The 26,323-nt window shown below is 37.6% G+C and overlaps 1 protein-coding gene across 8 annotated transcripts in view; it reads left to right on the forward strand.

Annotated features, from left to right (window-relative positions):
* PRKX (protein kinase cAMP-dependent X-linked catalytic subunit) overlaps positions 1–26,323 on the forward strand; it is a 137,721-nt gene that overhangs the window by 106,850 nt on the left and 4,548 nt on the right. For 4 of the 8 annotated variants that reach the window (XM_080375476.1, XM_080375482.1, XM_080375481.1 and 1 more), the window contains one exon: positions 13–26,323. This exon is cut by the window's right edge and continues 4,548 nt beyond it. The gene's annotated coding sequence lies outside the window, so the exon portion shown is untranslated. The other 4 variants (XM_080375477.1, XM_080375478.1, XM_080375479.1 and 1 more) reach the window with 2 other exon arrangements.

The following is a 26,323-nucleotide window of genomic DNA, read 5'->3' on the forward strand; positions in this document are numbered from 1 at the left end:
ACTCTTTTCTAGAAAAAGCCACCTGCAAGTGTATCTGACCAGCAGAGGTTATAGTCATCATGACTATGATGATTGCTTACAGCATTTGCTTTCCACGGATGTTTAAGCTCATGTCAGAAAGAACCACTCAAAATTAGCACTAAAATATTGTATATTTATATAGCACTGAATACATAAAAATACAAAAGAGAGAAGAAATGTCACACCAACAAATAACAAATCCGTTCACCCATGCCTTAGTTCTTGACACCTCAAACTGAAAATGAAAGTTGCTCCTTTGAAGAGTGCTAAGCTAATGAAACTCTGCTGTTGAACACCATGTTCATAATAAGCTTTTGAGATGGCATGATCTTGTTATCACTTCAGGAGTGAATTCCTGTGCATTTTAGGTGGCAAACAAGGTGAATTATGTCAAGCTATGTACATTCATCAGTGCCGAAGGGTTAAAAACTCTTATACCAGACCATTTATACCAGGTTAATTTTAATACAACAGAGTGATGTGAAGCTGTCCTCCACAGTTAAGTAAGTTTGGTGTGTGGTTGATCTGAACTGGTCAGAGATTAAATAAAGATGAAATAAAAAGGTGTTCCCAACAATTTTTGGTCTGGAGATGATTTTACACTAATAAATTTCACACAGTGCATGTTGTACCTAATCAATGTTTGTTTTCCTTGGATTATGGTAACATTTTCTATTAATGTATTTAACAGCACTGGTTACTAGTATTATGCAGGAGGTGTGCGCATGACTCAAGGACAATACATACATGATTGCAGATTATGCAAACAGGACCATGTTCTACCTTAAACAACATCAAAGCAGGAAAACGCAGGCAGTGCATGGGGGAAAGAATTAGACCCTGAGTTTCTCCATTTGATCTATGTATATAAAACATGGTATGTGTGTATGATTGGCAAGCTCTTCAGTAATCCTAGACTTGTTGCCCTAGTTCTGACACCTCCACAGTTATGAACTTAACATGTGGTATATGCTTCATAAAACAATTCTGCCATTGTCAAGCTTCTTTACACAGACAATGAACAAATGTATTGGGCTATACACACTGTGCATGAAAATTCAGTCTCTAAGGACTACTTCTTGTTTGCCAGAACCTGAGCTATTTCCAGTATATTTGATGACTTTCCACAACTGGAAAACATCTAATTGTGGGTGTGGGATAAACAGGCAGAGGAAAAAAAAAGCCTATAGCTGTTAAAATTTCCACTAATAGAATTGAAAGCTGGGAGTAAATGTGCCTGGGATGGCAAAAAGCATTCTGCAGAACATTGCATATCCAGAATTAGCTATTCTTTTTTTACTTGTAGCAGATTTGTGGCACATATAGGGCAACATCCCTTTGTATGCGTAACAGATATAAACCTACTTCTCATAACAGGAGGAATGCTTCAATAAATGTCATAAACCTTGTTTCACATTTAAAATTTTAGGGGTTGTTGCTGTTTTCAGTTTCTGATATAACCTTGTTGACTGCATCTTTCAAAAGTTCTCGGATACTGCAAGTCACCGTGCAGAAAGAGCACTGAGAAAATAAAATGATGCAGAAAACAAAGGAACATTGCATGCCCTCCTATTTTCAGGCTACACTTTGGGTACACGAGCTACCTGTTTTACTTCATTTGATGTGAAAATGTCTTTATGGGTGAAATCTTCCAAATCAATGCAGCTTCCTTTCTACTAATTTATTATTTGGCCTCTGTAATTGTTCTCATAACAAAAATAATGCAAAGTCCTCATACCTTCAATTTTTCTTTTGGAAAAGGATCATTATTGCAGTTTTACATACGGAGGGACAAACGGAAGTCCAAAGCCAGGTCAGTTGCATAACTAAGTAAAATATTGTTTTCATTGCAGATTTTCAACCCCATGGATTTGACAAGAACAAATGAAGATTGTAAATCAAGATGTAACATGATTGTGCCTTTATGTGGGAATTCAAATTCTTAAGAGGACTTTGGTTTAGGTCTCAGCTAATTAAATTTTAAGCACCAAAGGCCGACAGTAATGCAAGGAAAACATGCCACAGCCACCTAGCACAAGAGTCACCTGAAACCACTAAGCATCTTCCTCTTTGGCCTAAAAATTCCCTTGTAGCTGTATTTCTGCTTCTATAGTTACTCATCACTGTCCCATCCCGAGCACCCAGATGCCTGCTTTCCCTCTGCTCCATATTGGGATCAGGGAGGCTGGCAAAGCCACCCTTGACCTTCTGTACAGTGTCTGGCAGTTCAAGCAGACACTGAAGAAAAGGAAGCCTTGGGACCTGGTCCTGACTCCAGTACTATTTCTATTTGCTTTTTTTCTCTATCCAGCTCCTGGCTGTGTTCTGTCTCTGTCCTTAGAACCATTTACACATTTTTACATTGAATAGACTTTGGAATAATATTTTTTTTTCCTTTTTCTGTGCCCCATTGGCTAGATCTTCTTTCCTAGAAGAAGCAAAATGTGAATTTGTCACTTCTTTAGCTGAGGAGGGGAATGAGTCCTGACCCACCACTTTCTAAACTAGTGCTTTCATCAGGGGACTGTTGTTAAGGGTGTACAGCACCAATTCCTATTGCTTTAGCATCAGTATCTTAGAAAAGAGATCACTGGTCTTTCAAAAATGCTTTATAGTTGTATACACTCAAAGTTTCTAAGTCCTAATTAGACAGAATACCCTCCCCAAGTCCCTGAGTCACATTCAAACACTGGAAAAGGATGTGATTTGAGACCTGCCTTCTGCACAGAATTTCTCAAGAGGTGTTAGTACTACCCTGTCCACTTCTGTTTTGTGGAGCTGCTACTAGTGAATCTTATCCATTACAAATCCTCACCATTTAATTCTGGATTGTCAGTTCAAAATGGTGACAAGCCACCTAGAAGCCAGTGTCAGATTGGTAGGAATGGCTAAACCCTTATGACCAATGTATCCAGAAAACAGGTGTGCAGCCTGATCTGTGAGAGGGTGACTCTCAGGCAAGAAGGGCTATTGAGAACTGAAGCTCTCCAGCATTGCTACCGAGCCTTGGAAGGAGACCCCGGCAAGTACTAAAACATGCACATGAACAGTTAGATTTAATGAGGTGAAAGGGAGCCACAAAAAAATGACTGTTTGATCTTGACTATTATCCCAGCATTACAGAAAAATACGTTTAGACAAGATTTGCAGAGGTTGTATGGTGACTCTTAATTTTTCCCTCTTATCCCTCAGAATATCTGTACATATGTTTGTCTAACCTGCTTGTAAAGATATCGAGTAATTGGAACAATATAACCTTCTCACACATTTTATTCTTTTTAACTCTCACTTCTAGGAGTTTCTTTCTAGAAGCCAACCTGAATCTCCTTGTAGCTGAAATTCTTGTCACCTTACTTTTATCCATGAGCCCAGAACACAGATTTTCTTTGCTTCTTTACGGAGTAATGTGAAAGGTTTTCTTTCCTTGGGGACTCTTATGATGTCCTCTCTCAGTTTTCTGTTCTTTAGTCAAAACAAGCCCATTTTCAATCTTTTTGCTCTAAATCAGACTTTCTAACTCTGAGATCAGTCTTTTTTGTCTTCCTCGATTGTTGTGTCTAACACTGGACACATTATTCTAGATATGGCTGTATCAACGCTGAATCAACTGAAAAACTACTGAACATTTCTTATTTTTCTTTATATATCTCAATATGTTGTGTGCCTCTCCTACAACAGCATAATACAGTTGACTCATATTAGCTTCACATGTATGTCAAGATTTTTTCACAAAGAACTGCTAACAGCTTGTTTTACAGTGTGTTCCTGCTGTTCATTATTCCTTCGTGATTGTAAAATCTTGTATTTGTTCTTACTGTGCCCCATTTTTTCAAACTATTTCTCCACTCTGTCAAAATCAATTCTTAATCCTGTCTTCTGGTTAGTCATCCTACTATCTCTTTGAATAGTCTGTAATTTTTACAAGCCTTTCTTTTCTATCAGCTAGGTATCCAAAGAAATATTAGAGAGGACTAGAACCAGAAACAAACCATTAGCCATTATATATCCTTCTAATTTTTTGGACTTAGAGTTATTGATATTTACTAATAGTAAAACACCAAACTAGAAAGATAGTGAATGAAAGAATTGTGAAATCTAGAAGTGAGAAGGCTTAAGATATATTATATGCCCAGTAAAAAAAATGAAATCTCTAGAAGGCCAGACTTTATTTGAAATTGCAGAATCAGGGAGAGTTCTCTGAGAAATTCCTGTCTGACCCTAAATTAATGAGAACCATCTTAACTGTGGCACTTTGCAAGATTATCACAGAGTAGATAGTAATCAGAATTACAGATCCAAAACTACAGATAGGACTTCTGGAAGATGCAGTCTTCAGCACATGCAAAGGTTATGTCATTCTGCATTAATCTGCAGAAATCACTTAAGGAAGACTGAAAGTACAAGAAGGAAAGCAAGATTTCACCAGGCAGATTGAGTGGTGGGAAAGGCAGCTGGAAAACAGGTTCTATAAAGTAGAAATACTCAGATCAAACAGCAAGAAGTCACAAAAACAAAGACATGAGATGGGAACATGCAGGCTTAAATAATGTCCAGAATTTGGAGAATGCTGTAAGAAGAGTGAGAAAAATAATTAGAGAAATTCACAAGTCAGCGCAAGAGAAGCAGAAGCAGGAAAACACAAAAGAGATGAGTGGCGTGTGACAGTGCAAAACACCACAGAAAACAACCTGCATAGAAACCCCGACTGGCATTCAGCTCATCTTTCTTCAGTAGTCAAAAAAACTTAATTATATATTCTAAGCTAGATGCCTAGGCTCCCTCTGCCATCTGTGGTAATATATAGACATCTCCATACAAAAAGAAGGTTAAACAACCTTGTACCTGTGACATAGGCAAGCGGGGGACAAAGCACTGCAGAGCCCAATGGCATCCTATATTAAATGAAGAACATGAATAAGGAACTCTTGTTAGCAGCTGTCAAAACAATGATGGAATTTGGAAATCAGTACAGAAGGGGATGAGAAATGCAACTGTTTGTCAACATTTAAATTCAGGAGCAGCAGAAGTGGAAAACAATTCATAAGTATGCTGCAACAGCATTCAGAGGAAGGTGCAAATGATAGTCAGAGATGTCTAGTTGTGCCTACCACCCAGAGAAAAGGTAACTGCAAGCCAGAAGGACAAGAATTGCATAGTAAATGTCACAGCAATGCGTGTTCAATCTTATTGAAGCATTTAGCATTTATCCCAGTTGGAAATGTCATACAGTACAAGATGGAGCTTCGATCTAATCCACCATGGTTGTGCTGGTATCTGGAGACTTGAGAGAGGCAACACAAAGTGAAATAAACTTACAAGTGTTTTGGGAGATTGGCAGGAGTGGGCAGCTCCCCAGGAGCTTATGCAAATTGCTATTTGTAATTACACGATTTTCAGTTATGAAGGAAGTTACAGGGTATACATAACCCTTAACAATTCCACAGGCAGGAGATGGATGAACTGAGGTGCTTGGATACAGAGCATGAATCACCCAAGAGGTGAGGTTGAGAAGACTGGTCCCATTATAAAATGTTGCTCCTACTTGAAGCCTTGAGTAAACTTGCTTTCTTTCAAGATGTCAAATGACATATTGGCCATTTACATAAATAAACCATACTGTTTATTTTGGCACATCCTTCATGTTCAGCAGACAGACACCTCAATCTAACTGGAACATAAGCTAAAGGGTAGAATTACTGAGCACCTTATGTTTCTCTAAGCTAAGGATAATTTCAATAGTACACAGTATAAAATCAGTCTGAAGTGTCAACTAAGCTAACAGGCCTGTAAATTTCTGGGTCCACCAAGACTGTTAATGATGCTATGGAAATTATCATATTTCATTCTGTGAGCTACCTTTCAAGTTAATATCAATATACCTCAGTTTTTATCTTGTGAAAGGTTTTGCCTCTGTGTAGGTGAAGTTAGGCTGCTTATTCTTGAAAGCAGGAAATATTTGTTCAGTTCCAATGTACTGTCCTGGTGATTCCCCTTCTAAAGTACCCAAATGAGTCAAAACAAATACAAGAAAATCAGTGAGCTATTCTACTAGGCTAATAAAAAGCAATTAACTTGGAAACAGTTGGCAGGCTGTTACTTGCCCTGTCTTGCTGGAGGAGGAGCAGGCAGGCTGAAGCAGAGAAAGTTCCTCAGAGATGTTTCCATTGCTCAATGCATGAAGCCAGTATAGTTCACACAGTCACAGAAATGAAGGTTATAATTTTTTGAATTATGCATGAAAACATGTAAGGCTTTGAAGCAGTTGTAGTTCATATATATAGGATTTATGTGTATACATAGTCTGGAACTTGACCTTTAATAATGAGGCGTTGAGCCACCACAGGGCAATCAGTGCTATTATTAATGCTGCTCCGTCTAAAAATGCTTCTATTGTTTATTTGGCTGTTTAACAACAGAAACACATCCAAGACACTCTACTAATAGAAATGAAAGGCACTTTAGCTTTATGTGTATTTTTTAAATGTTTGGGGGTTTTGTAAGAAGAGATATTGTGGGCTCTCTGGACACAGTTAGGGAAAAGATGTTTAAAAAAAAAGTTAATTTGCATGAAATTTAGCAGAAGCTGTGAATAAAGAGTGAAAACAGGACACAAATTATTTATGCCCTGAAAGGCTCTGTGATTATGAGAAAATACAGTTTGCACAAAGATTTCAGAGCTCTGTCATATAAATCCCTGCATAAGCATATGGGAGGATCAGTGGCATGATCAGATTTTGTGCAATGCCACAGGTCACATGACCAAAATCTATTTTATTGTTGCACAGTGGGTCATATTTGCAAATACTTCTCCAGTGGGAATATATGGAGTATTCTTGGGTTTTACTGTTACTTCATATTCAGATTAGCTTAACAACTTGGAAAACAATCACAAGATAAATTACAAACTGTGAAAAGTAGTCAAATGTACTGTTTACTGATGTTAGTTTGGCACTATGTTGCCATTTTATCAATCTTGGCTACCATTTCACATCAGGACCACAACACTGGCCAACAAACCCAGTGTTCAATTATCTACTCTATGGTAGCATTAACACCCAATTTCACTGGATATTCATTGTCTACCAGTGAATTCAAGTGGTAACCATGTGTGAAATGTTAATGAGTATCATACAATTTACTCATCTTTATTATTATAGCTTTCACTCAGCTGCCATTGAAAAATAAGGTTTTTTCTTGTGGGAGCAAGGGCTTGTAAAATGTGTATGCATTTGTGGTTTATACTAGAGCCTGAAATGGAAAATATTCATCCACTTGGGCAACTTTACTCGCTTAAGCAGCTTTATGATTATAGTACTGTGATAGAAAAGGCCTTGAAATGCTGAATTAAGCTATTCTGTAATTGCTGTGTTTCTTTTCCAGGGTAATACACAGACTGCAAAGACAGTCATTTTCAGAGGACGCCTGAGGAAAGAGTTTGTAACCTGGTCACTAAATGTGTCCTAGAACTAAAAAAAATATATTAAATTCTATGTTGGACCTACAGGACTTGAAGGCATATGCAAGTATTTGTTGAAGAGTTGTGGCATTGCAGAGGTTTACTACAATTAATTACAATAGCTCTTTTGCCAGAAAATATAAGTAACTTTAAAATTATCACCTTTATTTCAGTTGAACAGGGGAAAAGCTGATTGGAGAGAAAAATCTGCAAAACCAACTGAAGGAAAACAACCCTCTTTCTTTGGAAGCTGGAATCAAACAACTGAAATGAAAAGACTGCATAATAAGTAAAAATCTGTTTGCTGTAATTTACCTCTGAAAACTTCTGGTCTTTCTTGTTAAACATAATTAGTGGTGCAAATTCAAGTACTTAATCAAATTACCATTTTTTTGAGTTGGTGACATTAATACTAATTTTATGTATGAATTAAGACTGATTTTCATCACTAGCATCCTTATGATCAAAGAAGACAGTGGGGCATCAGGAGAGTTGAATTAAGCCTGCCATAGTTACACACTCTAGTTATGCCACAAGGGAGCTGTTTGGGGATGTAGGGTTCATCCTTCTGGACCATTATTAACCTTTGTTAATGAAGCCTCTCGGGCCATTCAGCCACAGGCTGGCCATAGCAGTGTCTTGCAGTCTGCTGAGTAGTAGTCACTACCCCGTGGACAAATGTGTGTGAAATAGTGTTCAATTTCATAACGTTCCGGCCTACAGTAACAGTGTAAAAGCTTTAACATGGGAGAGAATGAGATCATGTAAGGACTGCATGCATTTTGCTTGCTTGCCTTTGTAGAAATGAGAGATGACTTCTCCATCCGCAGTTTCTTCAAAGCTGACTTGGAGGTCATTTCCATTCATCTCTCCCTTCCAGATGCTGTTTTATGCATATTATTGCTTTTCCTCAAACAGGAATGTATTCCACAGCCTATCATAAAACTAGAAAATCACTCCTGCTCAGTGTGGCTCATCATCAGCCTGTAAGTTTTTGTGTATAGGAATTTATTTTTTTCTTTTTGGCAGTCTTAACCCAATGAAATAGGAGTCTGAAGGGTTTAATCAACTCATCTGCAGCTTGAAAGTGACTGCTAATATCAGTTACAGGGCTACCAGATGATTTTCTGCATAATACATTGGAAATGGGATATGTACATCAGCCTTACAAAGACATGGAATAGGGTCCTCCCAAATTTTATTCTGGCATCACAGCCCACAGCTATCTCAGAAGCATCAGAAACCGTATGGGAAAGGCCTCACACAGCTCCACAGGCTAAGCTTGCCCAGTTGGCTTTTATTAGATCAGTGAAAGCTACTCAGAAACCGAGGCTTTGCTCTTGCTAAAGTAGATTTGTCATATGCCCAAAGAATGTTGACAAGTGATCAGCAGTCAGACTTCTATCTTTTCCCCACACAGCTTTTGGTAACAGCAGCATCATTCAGTTTCTGAGACAATCTTGGTATCCAGAGTCCTGCAGAAAAGTAAATGCAATGTCTCAGTCAGGATCTGCCAACTGTTTTGCAGATTTCTAAGAAGCTGGCATATCTGCAAGGTTCCCAGGCCAGGCATATTTCACAGGTCTCTAAGGTCATTGATGCTCAGACCTCACGAGCTATTTGACTTTCACCAATCTCATCCACATTTGCAGACTTAGAAATGACCAGGCTCCTTGAGAAGGCTACAGGTCAACAATCATGTTTGTTCTGAAGAGATATCAAAAAATTTAGGTTTATCACAACCTTATGCTTTTGAGATTGGTGCCTGGTATATATATATCGCTTTGGATTTGACCAGACCCAGACTGGCCCATGTACCAGATTGATTCAATACTGGTACATTCATGTGGTGTTCATCAGCTTCAGCCTGAAAATCGTTAGAGCTGATTTTAATTTTAACACTATCTCAACTGAACTTGTAGCAAATCTTGTTATAAACCAGCTTACTTGCAGCTGAGGCCTGATCTGTGCACACTGAGTGCTTGGGTTTTGTTTATCCTGTGAAGTATGTAATATACATCAAGTAACGTCTGTCCTAGACTTGAAGTGCTATTATGTAGCAAAATATATAAACAATGTAAGAAGAAAGATAAGAATGTGTAAGTAAGGACAAAGCAAAAAATACAAGATGGTTTGATACATATTCTCCAATTAAAAATAAAGAAGGCAGATTGCTAATCACAGTGACCAAAAATAAGCATTCAGCTGAAGTCAAAAGGCACTGAGCTATCTGTGCTTTGTATTTTTTTCATTAGATGAATACTGTGAGTTTGTTTTTTATTTACTATTCATGTGCAGTTAATGCTTTCCTAACAGCTCTCTGCCAAACAGCAAGCTGGCCTCTAAACCACTCTCCCACCCCCCAACTAGCCACACAAGTGTTCTACTTTCCACTGTAATAAGGGCATCACAGATATCACATGGTATTGCTCAGGGCTTTATCTTAATTAGCATTGCTGAGAAGCATAGCCAAAGGCCTGGGTGGTGTTTCTTTTTTTTTTTTTTTTCTTCTTTCCTGTTACCTTCTACTTACTTTTTCAATATAACTTAAGCCTGTGTAAGTAGTGAAGAAATTATCTTCTTCACTTCAGTTCAAATATACTTTCAAGGAATATTTTTCCATTAATGACAAGACTTGTTGGATTAGATTCTATGTTAATACTTTTTATCCTGTGAAATACTCATTAAAGAGCAAAACCACATGGTAACTTCTGAGGATTCACAGAATGATAGAGTTCAGGTTCAAAAAACACCGTTTGTGATCACTAAAATGATGCCTGCATTATTGAAACTAAGACTAATAACATCTTTTGGGAGTATTCAATATCACAGATAGAGTTATGGGTTAATAAAGAAAATAGCGAGTATTTCACAGAAGTATCAAGGATTAAAACATTTAGTTTGATTAAATTGCTTTCTGGAGGGTAAAACAAGAAAAGCAAAAAAGATGGTTACTTTTCATATACATTCGTATTTTGCCTGATTTTAATTATGTACTTATTCATTGGTAACTGAGATCCAGTGTAATAATTTTGCCATTCACTTCTTCAGGATTTGCATCAAGTCATGAGATAATCTTGGTACTTAGTGTCTTAGATTATTTTTTTAAGACCATTTCCCAAAACTCTTCACTCAGAAATCTGTGTAGCCAGCTGAGCTGTGGCCTGGTATGTGCTGTTATGACATAAATCTGTGTCAAAGCAGCCACACTCTTTGGTGATTTGAAGGCACTGTGTTTCAATGTTGACTTGGTTACCGTGTGTTGACTCATGTCTCAATTCCTCAAAACCTTATATAATCAAATAATACTGCCTGTGAACCATTAAAAAATAGGTGTTGCCATACTTTGCTGAAGACATGGAGCAATGAAAAAAATATTTCATTCTTCCTTCATTATTCCCTCATCTCCCACTCAGTGCTGAAAAACAAAACAACAGAGGTGCAGCTTTTCATTGAAAGAAAAAAAATATATCTTTGGTGGAACTACACTGAATAATCTAGGAGAAGATGCTATAAGCCAGCCACATTTAGAAGAAAGAAAACTTCAGTTACAGGCCAGGACTGACAGAGTTTATTTAATCCTGGCAGCTGAACTGTCTAAGAGAAGGATCTCAAACTTAAAAGTAGGACACTGAGAACTGACATGCAACTTGCATAGTGTGTTATGAAAGCGTGCAGAAGAAACATTCACAACAGGTTATTGTGCCAGTAAAAGTTTGGTTGTGGACAGCTGACACAGATGAGAAAACAAACATAATTTCACAAATGTCTCAATTCCATTTTCCTCCCTTTCCAATCATTTCTAAAGGCTGCATATCATTATGCTGTAATTTAAAAAAAAAAAAAAAAAAAAAAAGTTGTGCAATTTTTTCACCCTAATTTTTTGAGAACAAATAGGAAGTTTGAGATCTTTATATACCCTTATACTATGGAAGAACTCAGAACTGAATCCTGATCTACGTCTGTACCTGAAATGCACTACAGTCTCTCCTGTTCTGCATCCTGGGACATCGCCACTCCTGAACAAGTGGCCAGAATAGGAGGATAGAGAGAGAAAAGTATTTGTGCCCTGATTCACAGAAGTGTTCTGAAATCTAACTGGGTTTTAGGCATCCATCTGAAGTGAATGAAAGCTCATGGAGTCTGACTACATCTGCTGTCCACTGTCTGTAGGCAATGTATTTTAGTTTCAGACAACCTATGCCTTATGTCCATGATGGCTAGCCAAAGTCAATCAAGACTGATCATATGGGTCATAAAGTGCGGGTTTTTTCATGCAGCTACATTGCCACTGAATCCCAACAGCAGTATAACCAAGGCAGTGCAGAACTGAAACAAATCTACTGAGTTTTGCTGAGCCTCTGCCAGTCAACGTAAAACCAGACTTCACTGTAGTGTGAGGACAGTACAGAAATTGCTGAGCTTAGTTCTGGTGGACCTAGCTCAGATTCAGAGCAGTGGCCTCACTCAGACTGTTCCACTTCATCTTGGTTTAGGAAGAGCAAGCAGCAGTAAGCAGCAACCTAACCCCTGCTAGTACAGTGAGCCACTGTGCTCCATGGACCCCTGGCAGTCTAGACTCCGACTACATGCTGACAACCATGTGTCAGGAGGTGATCTTGGTGTGCACTCTCCTGTGTTCCCCTGGCTCCTTGGTACAAATGTCTAATTCAGCAGGAAAAAAAAAACGTGTTCCCCAGGAGCCCTGCTCTAGGCACCCAGGGACACAGAACATGGGGGCTGTGCAGCCAAACCCTTTGTGGATCCGGGAATGGGCAGCTTGGCTCTGCACAGTCTGCAATTTGCCACTTGTGTCTGAACTGCTGAGATAAGGATTCTACATTTAAAATTGGAGAGATAGTCCATCCTATGGGTGAAGGGAGGTACTGGAAAATAATAATCAGTGAAACACTTTTTTTTTTCATGAGGGACAGACATGTTATAAACAATTTTTTCCAAAGCAGCAAAAGAAAACTCTCCATCTAGCTATAATATGCAAACAAGCATTTTCAAATCATGCTTTTAAGTAGAAATATATGTTCATTATAAAGCTCAGATCCATTTTTTTCCAAATAGAGAGAGATGGTACTGCTCCAGTTCAGAACCATCCCTACCTCTTCATATGACTTCTGTGTATTACAATTATCAAACTCTGTGGAGAAAGAAACTGGAGTCTGTTTTTCTTCGTTTGGCTTTTGAGTGTTTTTCAGATGGGGATCAAAACAGACCATATCCTGCCCCTGTGGAAAATACATTTATACTCAAGATATGCAAAACAGGATATGACAAAATTCTGGAGAAAAAGTGCAGCACTGCTGATACATGAGGTTCTGGTATAAATCATTCCTTAGCTCTGGGATTCATGTTGGAAACTGCTCAGATAGATGATTTGATGCTTCTGAACTTGAAAAGAATAAATAGAAAGAGAACAAAAAGACACTGATTTACAGTGAAAATGAAGTAATGTATTTCCACTGAAGAAGTCAAGTCCTCATCAGGATCTGTCATTCCAATGTATAATCTACTTTGGGTTTATATCCAGCAAGAGACAGAACGACGTTATAGTTATTTCATGAGAGCTTTCCAGTTTGGTCATGTGCTAAAACTTCTTAATTAATCAGCTAATACACCACTTCGCTTTTGGTCTGTTTGTTTGTTTGTTTGTTTTTTCTTTTTAGTTTCTTTGCCTTTAATTTGAAGTTCATTCATGCATGGTCTTTTTGTTAAAGTAACTTACAAAAGCAGCATTTTTGTCAAGACTAAAACTAAATAGGTGGCATAGGTATATAAAAATAAAGCATTATTCAAATGGGACATAAACTAATTCTGATACAAGCATCTATGTGATCTATTTTTTAATACAATTTTTGTGTGAGTGCTCCATAGTTCCTGTTATACTCTTGCCTGTAGCTCTGTGCTGTAGGCAAGAGCTGTATAAAAGTAACAATAAAACTGGCTTCTCACCTTCTCTTAAGTAAAGCTTTTCACACTAGACAGAACTTGGAGGATGTACTTGTTCCTAAATGAAAGTGACTAATACTGTCAAAGAGATTTCCCACTGATGAACTAATGACGTTCAAAATCAGTGGAAGACATAGATCTCACCCACCTTGTGTACACTATAATATAATTGCAAATTCCATTACTTACCACCGTGATTTTTCAGTACAGCAAGCATCTTCTCAAAGTTTAGTCTAATGAGGAAAACCTAATTTTTCTGTCTTGTAGCAGAGAAAGGCAAACCCCAATGAAAAACATAGGTAGGTCCTAAGAATTAAGCAGCTTCATGACTGACATTTTAGCTGCTTCGTCCTGGAATTGTACCTGAAAATTAGATAAGTATTTTGGTTCCATGAACGGCACTTGAGGTGTGATTAGGGCAATCTGAGGAACTCCATTCCTGCTAAGAGCTAGTCAACGAGGGCTGTTGAACACTGAATGCTCCTGAACTTCCATTACTGCAGGCACTGCTTCTGATGTGGTGCAGGTTGGAACCACCTACTGAGAGTGGATGCTTCCGTCTGTTATGCTTGAATTATTAAATAAGGCTGATATATTTTGAAATACAGCTGCTGTAGTAGAAACTGGGTGCACTAAATAAGTCTGCAAAAAGCTTGGTTATTCACATTCATTTCCTGGTTTTGCTTCATCCATTCCAACATCAATTTTCCATCTCCCAGAAAAATCCCCTAAACAAAGCATATGTAAAGACTTAGGCTTCAAGTTTTGTCACATTGTAGCAACTTATTTTCTGGATTCTGGAAAGTTTTGAGTATGGGTGCTAAAATGCTTAGAGCCATTTGTACTTTGATCAGAAGAAAAACTTGAACTAAAGTGCCTGTAGTCTTGTTTTAGGCTTCAGCATTCTGAATAAAATCAATCATTTAGTACAAGATGTTAACAAGTCAAATTTGTTTAATTTCAGCAGAATGTGGAATACTGATGACTAAACATAAAATGGATATATTACAGTAAGAAAACTTACAAAACATAAGAAATAAGAAGCAAACAAAATCTATTAATCAAATAAGTTATAAATGCTTGCCTACCCTAGCCATATAGTCACGGTTTATGAAGTTCTAAAATTTACAGGCCTAATGATGTCAAGTATTGCAAGACAAGCATGAGAATCTTGAGTAGAGTTTTTAACAAACTATGTCAGCACTGAGAATTAACAAAGGCAGCTGCTCCAGATGTTCAGACTGTAGGACAGAAGAAGTGCTTTGATGGGTGCCTCAGTGTCTTCTTCTGTCTTTGTACAGAGCTGTGTTTGGGTGATAAAGAAAAGCTGCCTCAGATCTTTCTATTTTCTTTTCTTTTCACAAGGTGTTAGACACATTTTCTCCTATGATCTTTTATTTCATGCATACAATCATTTCAAAACATGATAACAGAGCAGCAAGCAGCAAGAGAAGTAGGTTGTCCTGGTTTCAGCTGGGATAGAGTGAGTTTTCTTCTTAATAGACAGTGCAGTGCTGTGCTTTGGCTCTGATGTGAGAACAATGCTGACAGCACACTGACGTTTTAGTTGTTGCTGGGTGATGTTTATACCAAATCAAGGACTTTGGTTCCTTGGGCCCTGCCAATGAGGGAGCTGGAGGGGCATGGGAAACTGGGAGGGGACACAGCCAGGACAGGTGACCTGAACTAGCCAAAGGGCTATTCCATACTGTATGATGTCATGCTGAGTATATAAACTGAGGGAAGAAGAGGGAAGGTGGGGACATATGACATTATGGCATTTGTCTTCCCGAGTAACTGTTATGCTTGATGCAGCCCTGCTTCCCTGGGGATGGCCAAACACCTGCCTGCCCATGGGAAGTGGTGAAGGAATTCCTTGTTTTGCTTTGCTTGTATACCCAGCTTTTGCTTTGCCTCTTAAATTGTTCTTATCTCAACCCTCGAGTTTTACATTTCTTTTCAATTCTCTTCCTCATTCCTCTGGATGAGGGGAAGTGAGCAAGTGGCTGTGTGGTACTTGGTTGCTGGCTGGGGTTAAATCATGACATCTACCCATTGAAATGACTTAATCTCTGACAGACTCTTCCATATGCTCTTCTTTAATATATGAAATCCTATCCAAGCCATCATAGAGAGGGAGTTGCAACAAAGTTAGTAAATCCAATGTATTGGACTAAGGTGGAGGGAAACGTTTACATGAATCATAGAATCACTGAATGGTTTGGGTTGGAAGGGACCTTAAAGACCACCTAGTCCCAACCCGACTGCCATGGGCAGGGACACCTGCCACTAGACCAGGTTGCTCAAAGCCCCATCCAGCCTGGACTTGAACATTTCCAGGGATGGGGCATCCACAACTTCTCTGGGCAACCTGTTCACCACCCTCATAGTGAAGAATTTCTTCCTTATATCTAATCTAAGTCTACCCTCTTTCAATTTAAAGTCAGTAACCCTTGTCCTGTCACTGCATGCCCTTGTGAGAAGTCAATCTGCAGCTTTCCTATAGGCCTTCTTTAGGTACCAGAATAGAACCATGGTGGTGTCTTGAAAAAAAAAGACATGAAGTATGAAGACTACATCTTTCTGAAATGTGACATGCACTTTTAGGATGTTAATGTCTCCCACTGCTATCATTTTGTGATTCAGGGAAGTTGTAGTCCTATTTGTGAAAATAAATAAATAAATAAATAAATTTTACAATTTCAATAGAATTTTCAGAAAAAATAAACAATCCGAAATTTAATTTACTTTTATGCGCAGAACATGTTCATCAACAAAATCTTTTAGGTAATATGAAGAACATAACAGCACTGGTTTAGCAGAGGGATGGCGCATAATACAGCAGTGATTTCTTTATCATTTTCTGATTCATACACATTTAAAAGCTTACTGAATTCTCTGGTTTCCATGTTGTCATCGGGTACATTTTGAGCATGCTGTACATCTTCTGTGTACAGCACCATGCCTCAGATCTGATCTGTTCAATGTGATCTATTACTTTGCTGTTCTTCTTAAGTATTTTCTTTTTCCTTAATAAATATTTGAATTATTTACCCATTTTTATGTTATCACGTGAATTCTGTTTCTGCCTGGTTCTAGATATTAAGCATTGCATTTACGACTGCTGCCAGTAGTTTGGTTTTATGACAGATGGTACTGAAGTTAACAGCTTATACATTGTCATTTGCATGCCATATGTAGATATTTCTACTCAGCTCTCCACACATACCTCATGGCAATTAGAGGGTAAAGAATGCGTTAAAAATGTGTTAGATGTACTTAGTTCTTTCTGTTGATGGAATGTGCACCAACAGTTTGCTTCATTTTCAGATTCATTATTAATTATTTGTAATTATTCACCAAATATCTTACAATAATTCTTTCTATCTTCTGTAATGTTGTTGAGAGTATTTATTATTCAAAGCTAAGTGACTTGACATGGTGCATAAACAGTAATATTTCTATTCAGTTAAAAAACATATTTCATGACATTTTGCTCTGAATATCTGAAATCTTACATATTCTTTTAAAATATTCAATACATGAATATTGTAATGCATGTTCAGTTTTTGAGTGAGTTGAGGTACTTAAGTTGATTTACCAGTTAGTTGGTTTTCTAGACTTAGAATCATAGAATAGTTTTGGTTGGAAGGGACCTTTAAAGGTCATTTGGTCCAATCCCCTCAGCAATGAGCAGGGACATCTTCAAATAGATCAGGTTGCTTAGAGCCCTGTCCAGCCTGACCTTGAACGTTTCCAGGGATGAGGCATCTACCACCTCTCTGGGCAACCTGTTCCAGTGTTTCACTACCCTCATTGCAAAAAATTTTTCCTTACATCTGGTCTAAACTTACCCTTTTATTTTAAAACTATTACCCTTTGTCCTATTGCAACAGGCCCTTGTAAAAAGTCTGTCCTCATCTTTCTTATAAGCCTCCTTTTAAGTACTTTAAGTGTTGAAAGGCCACAATAAAGTCTCCCCAGAACCTTCTCTTCTCCAGACTGAACCACTGCAACTTTCTCAGCCTGTCTTCACAGGAGAGGTGCTCCATCCCTCTGGTCATCTTCATGGCCCTCATCTGGACTCAGTCCAACAGGTCCATGTCTTTCCTATTCTGAGGACCCCAGAGCTGGGTGCAGCACTCCGAGTGGAGTAGAGGAAGAGAATCACCTCCCTCGACCTGCTGGCCACACTTCTTTTGATGCAGCCCAGGAAAAAGTTGGCCTTCTGGGCTGTGAGCACACATTGCTGGATCATATCCAGCTTTTCATCCACCACTACCCCCAAGTTCTCCTCAGGGCTGCTCTCAATCCCTTAATCTCCTAGCCTTCATTGATACCAGGAGTTACTCCAGCCCAGGTGTAGGACCTTGCACTTGGCCTTGTTGAACCTCATGAGGTTCACATGGGCTCACTTCTTGAGCTTGTCCAGGTCCCTTTTCCTGTGTTTGGTTTTTGGTTTTGTTGTTGGTTTTTTGGTTTTTTGGGTTTTTTTTTACATAAGCAAAGGGATTTCTGCAGAAAGCATCAGCTGTTGGGTAAAGCTGGTGTGTTTAGTAATTACTCTCTGTACAACTGGCAAAAGTTCAGTTGGAAGGGGTGGGCTAAAAGGATGCCAAGGTTTCCAATTTTTGTGTCTGAGGATGCCTTTCAGATCCCTGCAGGGCCTTAAAGCTTTTTTCTCAGTTTTGTCCTCCTAAATATTCTGGCACAGAATAGTCACTGTTAAAAGGTAACAGTATTAGATCCCTCTTCATCCCTTACAAGCTCCTTTCTCTAGCACTTAGCTGCTTGTTTTCCTGTTGAAATCTCACTTTCTTAATTAAAAGCCCCTTAGAAGAGCTCTCATTCAGAATGAGATAAGAGCACAACAGGTGGGAATCTCTAAATGGAGCAAAACCAGGACTGTAATACCCTGGGAGGTCCCCAGTGTGAACAGAACAAGCCACAGATGGAGTAAGGGTCACCTCACCAACCTAGTTTATCCTATCATATCCTTTGGTAGGACGTTGTCTAGATTATTTCTAAGGGACTTGGCAGATTCTCCAAGACCTGAGGTTACAGTTTGATGCTGTTCTGGAAGATCAGCTGCAGTCAATTACACATTGCTGTCCTCAAAAGAAGAGCAAGCAGGCAGTACATGAAGCCCTCACAGGAAGTCATATCAAGCAATTTAATGATCTGTTCTGACTTTATGTGAATCTATAAAAGTGGCCCCAAACTAATAGTGGTCTAATTACATTTTTTTCCTATAGGTCTGAGGCCCTCATTAACACCTGAATCGGTATCTTTCAGTTTCTGTGCACTTCTCTGGAGCTGATTAGCTAAACACTGAATTTTGCCTTTCTTTCATGGGCAGGTCTACAGATTCTCTGTTACTTTTGTCTTTCCTTAACAGAAATCCTAATGCTGCTCTGATTTTTCCAACATGATTGTTGTTGTTGTCGTTATTACTTTTATTACATATATTCTTTTTGTGCTCATCTGTAAGTAATTGCAAAGATTATAGCTACTGAATTAACACTGTTGAAAACTGAAAACAGGAAAAAAAACAACGCTAGGAAAGTGCAGGTTTGGGTCTGTGCCTAGATGGTCATTAATCCTGCCAAGAAAAGATGGACTATTTTGTTTTCAACACAGTAGAGGCTAAGCCAACAGTTATATAAGGTAGCTTCATTTTCATGGTGAATGCATTTGAAACAGTGTCTATTTCAAAAGAAGTGAGTTTGCTAGTCGTTTAAAAGGAGAATAAAGGAGATTGCAGGCAAAGCTTTCTTCTCAGAGCTTCACGATGGGTCTCAACTGCAGCTTTCCACTATGCCTTATGTATCTCACACTGGAAATATCAGGCCTGAAAAGAGAATAAAGTAACATAGCTGAGATGCAGTATGATTGTGAAGGAGAATTTTTGCCCTAAGTTTTGATGTCTTTTTTTGCACCTTTAAAATGCACCACACTTTTAAAGTTTATGAAATGTTCACATTTCTCCCTAAAGCCAAATACATTGTTAAATATTATTTGCTCTAAACCATATATAGATACTCTGTAACCTTTTTTTTTTTTTTTTTTTTTTTTTTTTGCATTTTTTCGACTAAATAACTTTTCTCTTGAGAATGCTATTCCAACAAAACATTATTCAACAGCAACAAAATCATTCTGGTGACACTGTGTTTTAAACCTCACTGGAATATTTTTCAGTTGTCATTATGTTTCCTTCAGACACTTTAAGAAAACAGCTTTAATGTTTGTTTTAAATCTATGGTATCCAGAATTCTGTTTTAACTAAATACTTGAAAACACAATGTTGAATTAAAAAAATGAAAATGGTTGTCTCATAGAGATTTCTAAGCATTTTGCTTCAGAATGTGTTTAAATCATAATGCACTTTCCCCACCCCACCCCCCCCACCCCACCCCCCCGCCCTTTGGCTAGACAAAACTAACATTTGGAAGTTTTAATAGGCAAGGAACTCATTTTCTAACAAAGGCTGATTTTTCTGTCATATAGCAAATTATTACCCTAGGTAAATCTCGTATGAAAGGACAGTGCCTTCCTGAACACATACAAGCATGCACTTTGGAAAAAAATCCACAAAATATTGGAACATTAATTGTTTTCCAAAGGTTCAAGTAGTGCACATCTGGTTTAGGGATATGAAAGTTAGAAAAGTTTGGAGCAAGCTTCACTGATCTTATTTTGTACACATACAATTCTTCATGCATAATTCATAAAATTCAAAAATATCAGAACTAAATATCTGCAAATATGGATGTATTCTCATAATAATAAAGTCTGATTTTAAAAGATAACAAACCTGTGACAGCACATATATCATAAAACCACAGCTGAAACATTGCTCTGATTTCTGCATTTGTAGACATATCTCTAAGATCAACCGTATTATGGTTATACATATCCTTGTGAGCACACAAAGGTTGGCTGTCACTGATGTGTTACACACTTGTATTTTTCTGAAGATTTTTAAAGGTTACCAGTAGAATTTTCTGATTAATGATTACTCTGCCGGGCATTAGCCAGACCTGAGAGAAACCAAGTTAAGCTAACAGGCTATTTAAGCTTTTTGCCTGTGGGTCAAGTTGAATGACTTAAGCATGCAAACAGAGAGAGTTTTACTTATATATTGGGAATCTAGGAGCTTTTTGTTGTTATTGCCTGAAGTTGCAAAACTAGGTTATAAGTAGTTCCCACAATCATAAAATAGCTAAAGCTCCAAAAAGGATAGATTCTACAGGTGCGGGCTGTCATTATGGTCATTAAAGATGCAGGCAATATCACCCTGGAGCCTAGAGAGAAACTAACTTCATCCTGTCATTCTAAACACACACCTAATCCAACATCAATTATGTAGACATCTAATGTGTTGTGAGATGAATCCCACCTTGGATGTTGCTTAGGTCACATTCGTTCTTGACTCTGAACTAGTATTTTAGTCCTCTTTGTCTTGTGTGAATTCAAGGTTTTCTTTATGGGTCCTACAGAGAGGAGTAACTGAGTTTCATGCTGTCCCCAAGCACAAACCCAAAGTGTACTTAACTGTACTGCAGTCATCCCTGCATGTCCCATCAAGTCCTTGCAAAGGTACTGTTTCCTAGACTGTTACTGCCAGACCGTCATCTCAGGCAGTCTGAACTTGGGTTCTTGTAAACCTGTGTAGCTCCCTGCACTTAAGCTGAGGGATATTGCATGTGGTAACGTGAACGGAAAGAGCCGATGGACTTCCTAGGGCTCGAGTTCAGCCTTTGGTGTAGTCTTTGCTGCATAGATGAATTCTATAGTGAATACTGAGGAGTCTGACATTGCAACTCATCCTAGTTATTTTATCCTTTCTCTGTTGAAGCATAGGTGATGTGAGCTTAGATTGGCTGCCTAATTTTTAGGCAGTGTGTAATGAATACTAGAGTACATACAGAAGAGAAATGGGAAGCATGGCAATACTGTGTTAAGCTCTGTGGTTTATCTTCAAATTCATACTCTACTGAAATGATAGAGGATCTATCTTGTCGTTTCTAAGGCACACAAGCTAGTCACATAAGGTGTCGTTCATCTAGCTGGTGTGAGCACTATTGGCCCTCCAGGAGATTTCATGAGCTTCTTCTATTCCAGCAATCACCTTATGATTGTGGTGAGATTAGCACCAAGTTATGCACCAGCATAACCACAATACTAAAAGCATCATGAGCTGGCTTCCTTTTGTCTGTGCCAGTTGCAATTTACTTTTGGGGAAGTCATCTGGCAGGTTGTGTTCCCTGCTGGGCATGTGGACAGAACAACTTAATTAAAATCACACTTTGTAAAATTTCTGTGTTATTTACCATTATTTTCCAAGACAGGAAGGATGAAGTCTAATAAGCATAGTTTTATAACAAAAAGGGTTTTGGGTTTTTTTTGACATTCTGGAGCACATAAGTGAACTTCAGCTTCTTTGAACTTGTTTATGACATTCCAGAATGGGATTGCACCAAGTTACCACTTCTTTATTAAACTGGAGCATGCACTTTGGCCAGCACAGATATCAAATAAGTTAATTGTGCTTATTATCTATTTGTCAAAAAGTATGTGACTTTCTTAATATGACCTTTTGTGGCAAATTGCCTACAAACACAGCTCTCATCTTCATGATTAGATTTCACCAAAATGTGATTTTATCCCTCTACCTGACGTTACTTATGTTAAAACATATCCATTTTCTCCATTTCCACTTTTAGTATCTGATTCTTAGCTACTCTTTCAGAAATGCTTTAATTTTTCCTTTTCCTTTTATTTGGTGCTGATTTACACATCCAAGTGGAAGCCATTCTTGAACTTATGAATCACGTCCAAAGGCTGCATCTTCAATGAATAACAGACACAAATATGAATAAGGGGACAAAAAAAAATCCAATTCCATACAATAAAATACAACTGGCCAATATACATAATTCCCAATCACCATTTATTGACCCCATTTCTGAGGAAGGTTCCATCAAGCTACTCAAATGCTTGGCTTGAGCCATTACCTAAATCTTCAGCAGTGTTGATAATCTTATCTTTGAACACATTGAAGTTAAAGCCCTGACAGATTAATTCCAGAGTTCGCTACTGTTCTTAACCTCTGGTTAACAATGTATAAAACAATCAGCATCATTGGAAATCTATAGCATATTACTATGCTTTGCTTTCATAACACAAAATAAAAAACTGCTTAGAGTTCTTATTTTCAACACAATAGCAAGTTCATCACAAGTTTGCTATCACAACACAGAAGCAAAAAGAAAGCTAGTAATAACACAGATGTTCCATAAGGTTTTTCCCATATGCAAAATATTTCCCTTTCTTTTTTTCTGTTTTCTTTAGAAGTCTTTGTTTTCTTTTCAAGTCATATAAGATCCAAGTGATCTTTGCTTCCTCAACTCACAAGACTTCCAATGTGCAGATAGTTCTTAAAGGTACTGTATACCAGGAAGATTGTCTCAGCAACTAAAAAGCATATAAAGACATTTCTCTTTGCCTTCCATAGATGTCTTGAAATCTTCCTTCATAGCTCAGTATTATGGGAAAAGTAGGGACAGTGAGAATATGATGTATGCATGCTTACATGCACAAGGGGAAGAGACATTCTGCATATTTCATTATTGTGTTCCCATGCCTTCTCAAACTGGCACCTATCGTGTCTGCAGAGACAGAAATTAAAAATGCTGCCAGCCATCATGTCTCTTAATAAACTCTCAAAGCATATTTTAAACACTCACATTATTTCTATTAAATTCTCAATTGTACTAAGTTATGAAAAAATTTTGTAAGCAAATCTATTACTATGAGACTGCACACACAGAAGAATGAAGTCTTTTGTGTCTAAGTTGGCAGTTCACGGCCAGTTTGTATGAACTTCAGTTATTTAAAGTGTGGCAAACTTTTCTTTAAACTTCTCTAATTTATTTTTTTTCCTTTATGCCTGAGTTCTCAATGGCAAAATTAAACCATTTTCCCCTTTCTTGAGTAAAGTTCATTTAGTTTCATAAGGTATTTGGAGGGATCTTTATTTAAATAGTGAAAGTAATTCCATTTAGAGAACTTGCAATCCACACAGATTTAGTTAGACTTTGTTTCCTTTTCAGCATCTTGATTTTTCATGCTAGCCTGGTTACTTACAATGTCCTGTCTCATTTCTGTAAAAATAGGGGATTTCCATCTATTCTGAGTGTATTAAGAGTGTGGCTGATAATATGCCTTCAATGCATGCAAGCTTCAAAGACTGTAAGACCTCTCACATCATCAAAATGCAATAGAGTATCAAGAATTGAATAACCTGTCAGCAGTCATTGAGCATGTACAACATGAATGAAAACCATTTGTTTTGCAACTGCAAAATGAAATAGTGTTAGTAGCTTCAAAGCATCTTTTAATTTCTAGTGTTTATTTTCCACAGTGAAGGCCAGCAGAAAATAACCAAGACGTAGTGTCATTTTGGAGCGCTGATTATGATACAAGTCAGCTTCATCAGAAAACAACAGAAAAATTACTAATTTAAAATACAGGGTAATTTTTGTTTTAATTTAACACAGATAGGATACTTCAATTGTTCATATGTTGTGAAACAGTTCCATTTGTTGTGTTCATCCTGTGGTGAATGGTCAGGCTTCTCCTTCCTAGTTCTCTGTGAAGCAATGATTGTTTCTGTAAGTGTGGTCTAGTTTCAGCTCCATAAATCTTATGTCAATAGTTATATCAATGTCTCCATTTTTACTTAGGATGCTTTTCAATGGTTAATCACAAATGATTTAAAACATAAAATATTGATGATCTTTTCTTATAATTACTCATTCACATTATTTACAAGATTTTATTTTGATTTTCATTGTTCAGAAGAAGATACAAAAATTCTGCATCACACACTGTAAGAAAGACACACTAAGATATTTAGTAACTGTAGAAGTTTGTGTGTAGGATTGCTATGTGTATGCAGGCAGGTGGGTGTTTATACCTATCTCTGTGATTCATCAGGTAATAATTTTGTTTTCTGTTTGGAACAGGTATATTTCATACAGAATATTATGCCACAGCATGATACTAAACCTCCCAAAATGACTGTGGGGAACTGTAAGAAAACTGGAAATCAAAGAGAACTAGAATGTTTTGTAGTATTTATAATACTTTGTTCCATCTTCTTAGATGCATAACATTTGGCAAGTCAGCCTGGAAACAAAGTTTAAAAATAGCTAGGCTTTCTTCTTCAGAGATGACAGAAAAAATAGGCACACTTGACTATCTGAACTATCTGTTAAGAGTCTGAATTTAAATTTGTTGATTAATGGTTTTTCTGCATGGAAGTAATGCTTCTAAGACCAGTATATGGATGTATCTGTGCATAGTTCCTTCTTCCTTTTTTTTTTTTTTATTCTTTGAATTTATCAGTCCATTTCAGTCACATTGCATCAACTTTTTAGGCATTAATAACATTTCTGGATTAAATCGCTGTCTGCACAGAAAGAACAGACTGTATCTGAACCACACTACTGGCATTTTAAAGCCAAGAGGGTCATCAGTATGCTTTAAAGTGAGAAGCAGAAGAAAAATGGCAGATGCAGAAAAGCATGTGGTTTAGAAATTTCATGACTGGTAGACAATGCTGTTGCACCAGGATAAAATAAAAAGGAAAGAAAGAGCGGACCATGCTGATGTTAGATCATCTATCTGTTACAGAGCACCTAGAATCAAATCAAATGAAAAAAACTAACCATCTCAGTAGTTGTCATGAATCTGTATTGACTGAAATTCCAGAACTAACTAGGGAAACTACAGTTTAAGTTTATATTTGTCAGCTACACATACACAACGGCAACAATGACTGCAGTACAGGAAAGTTAAAAGCATTGAAACCAGAAAACACTATGGAAACCCATGTGCACTGGGAAACTGCCACATGTGTCTGCAATGCAAAGAAGAAATTCCTAGACATATCAATGACTGTTTCATGCTCTAACTGGCCTGCATCCCATCCCAGAAGATGCAAGTGTTTGACTGGTTTTCAGTAGCACCCAGGATCTTGTTCAAAATTCTACAGCTGAAGAGGTTGTCATTACACTGATTCAACAGTCTTGGGGGCTTCAAAAGGTCATAAACTTTAATGAATTTGTGCGTATCAGTAAGAAGGTGATTGGTAGAAAACCAAGAAAATTTGTTAAAAAAAGGCAAAAAAAAGCAGCTGAGAGAACTAAATCTTCGCAAGTCATACCGACACAGTTTAGGATACCATGGTAGTACAAGGAAGTCAAAGTATACCAACTTATACAGTCCTGAGAGAGAAAAGAGGAAGCTGGCAGGACTAAACAGCAGAGTAAGGGAAGAAGTTTCTTAGAAGTAAAATAACATTCTTTCAGAAGCTGAAGCCCTGTCAAATGGTAGAAAATAGAAAGGCTCATAAACTTCAGTAGATGAAATATGAAAACACAATAGACCATGCTAAAAAAAGATTGTAAGGAACAAATAGTAAAAGGAACAAAAATTTGTAATGAATATTCAAACACTGCAGGAGCCAGAAGTCTGCCAGAGAGCTGCTGATGACCAGAAGAAAAATTCATACACAAACTCTTTTTCACCGACATTCTTTTTGCTATTGTTTCTAGCCTCTTTACAATGTGGTTAAACTGGCATTTTAGCCAAAGTTCTCATCTGCATGAGAAAGAGAACTATGCTTTTATAATACAAGTGGCAGAGATTTGAATGAGGCGAGGAGTGACTGGGTTACCATTTCTTGACATAAAATGCAGCTATTGACAATGAGCTGAGATTGAATTACTGATAAGTTTTTGCCGAATTACAAATTTATCTTTTTTTTTTTTTTTTAATTGGAAATTCATTCTACGTTTTTCAAACCTGATCTTTCCT

Source organism: Falco punctatus (assembly GCF_963210335.1).
Source record: "Falco punctatus genome assembly, chromosome: 2".
Classification (NCBI taxonomy): Eukaryota; Metazoa; Chordata; class Aves; order Falconiformes; family Falconidae; genus Falco; species Falco punctatus.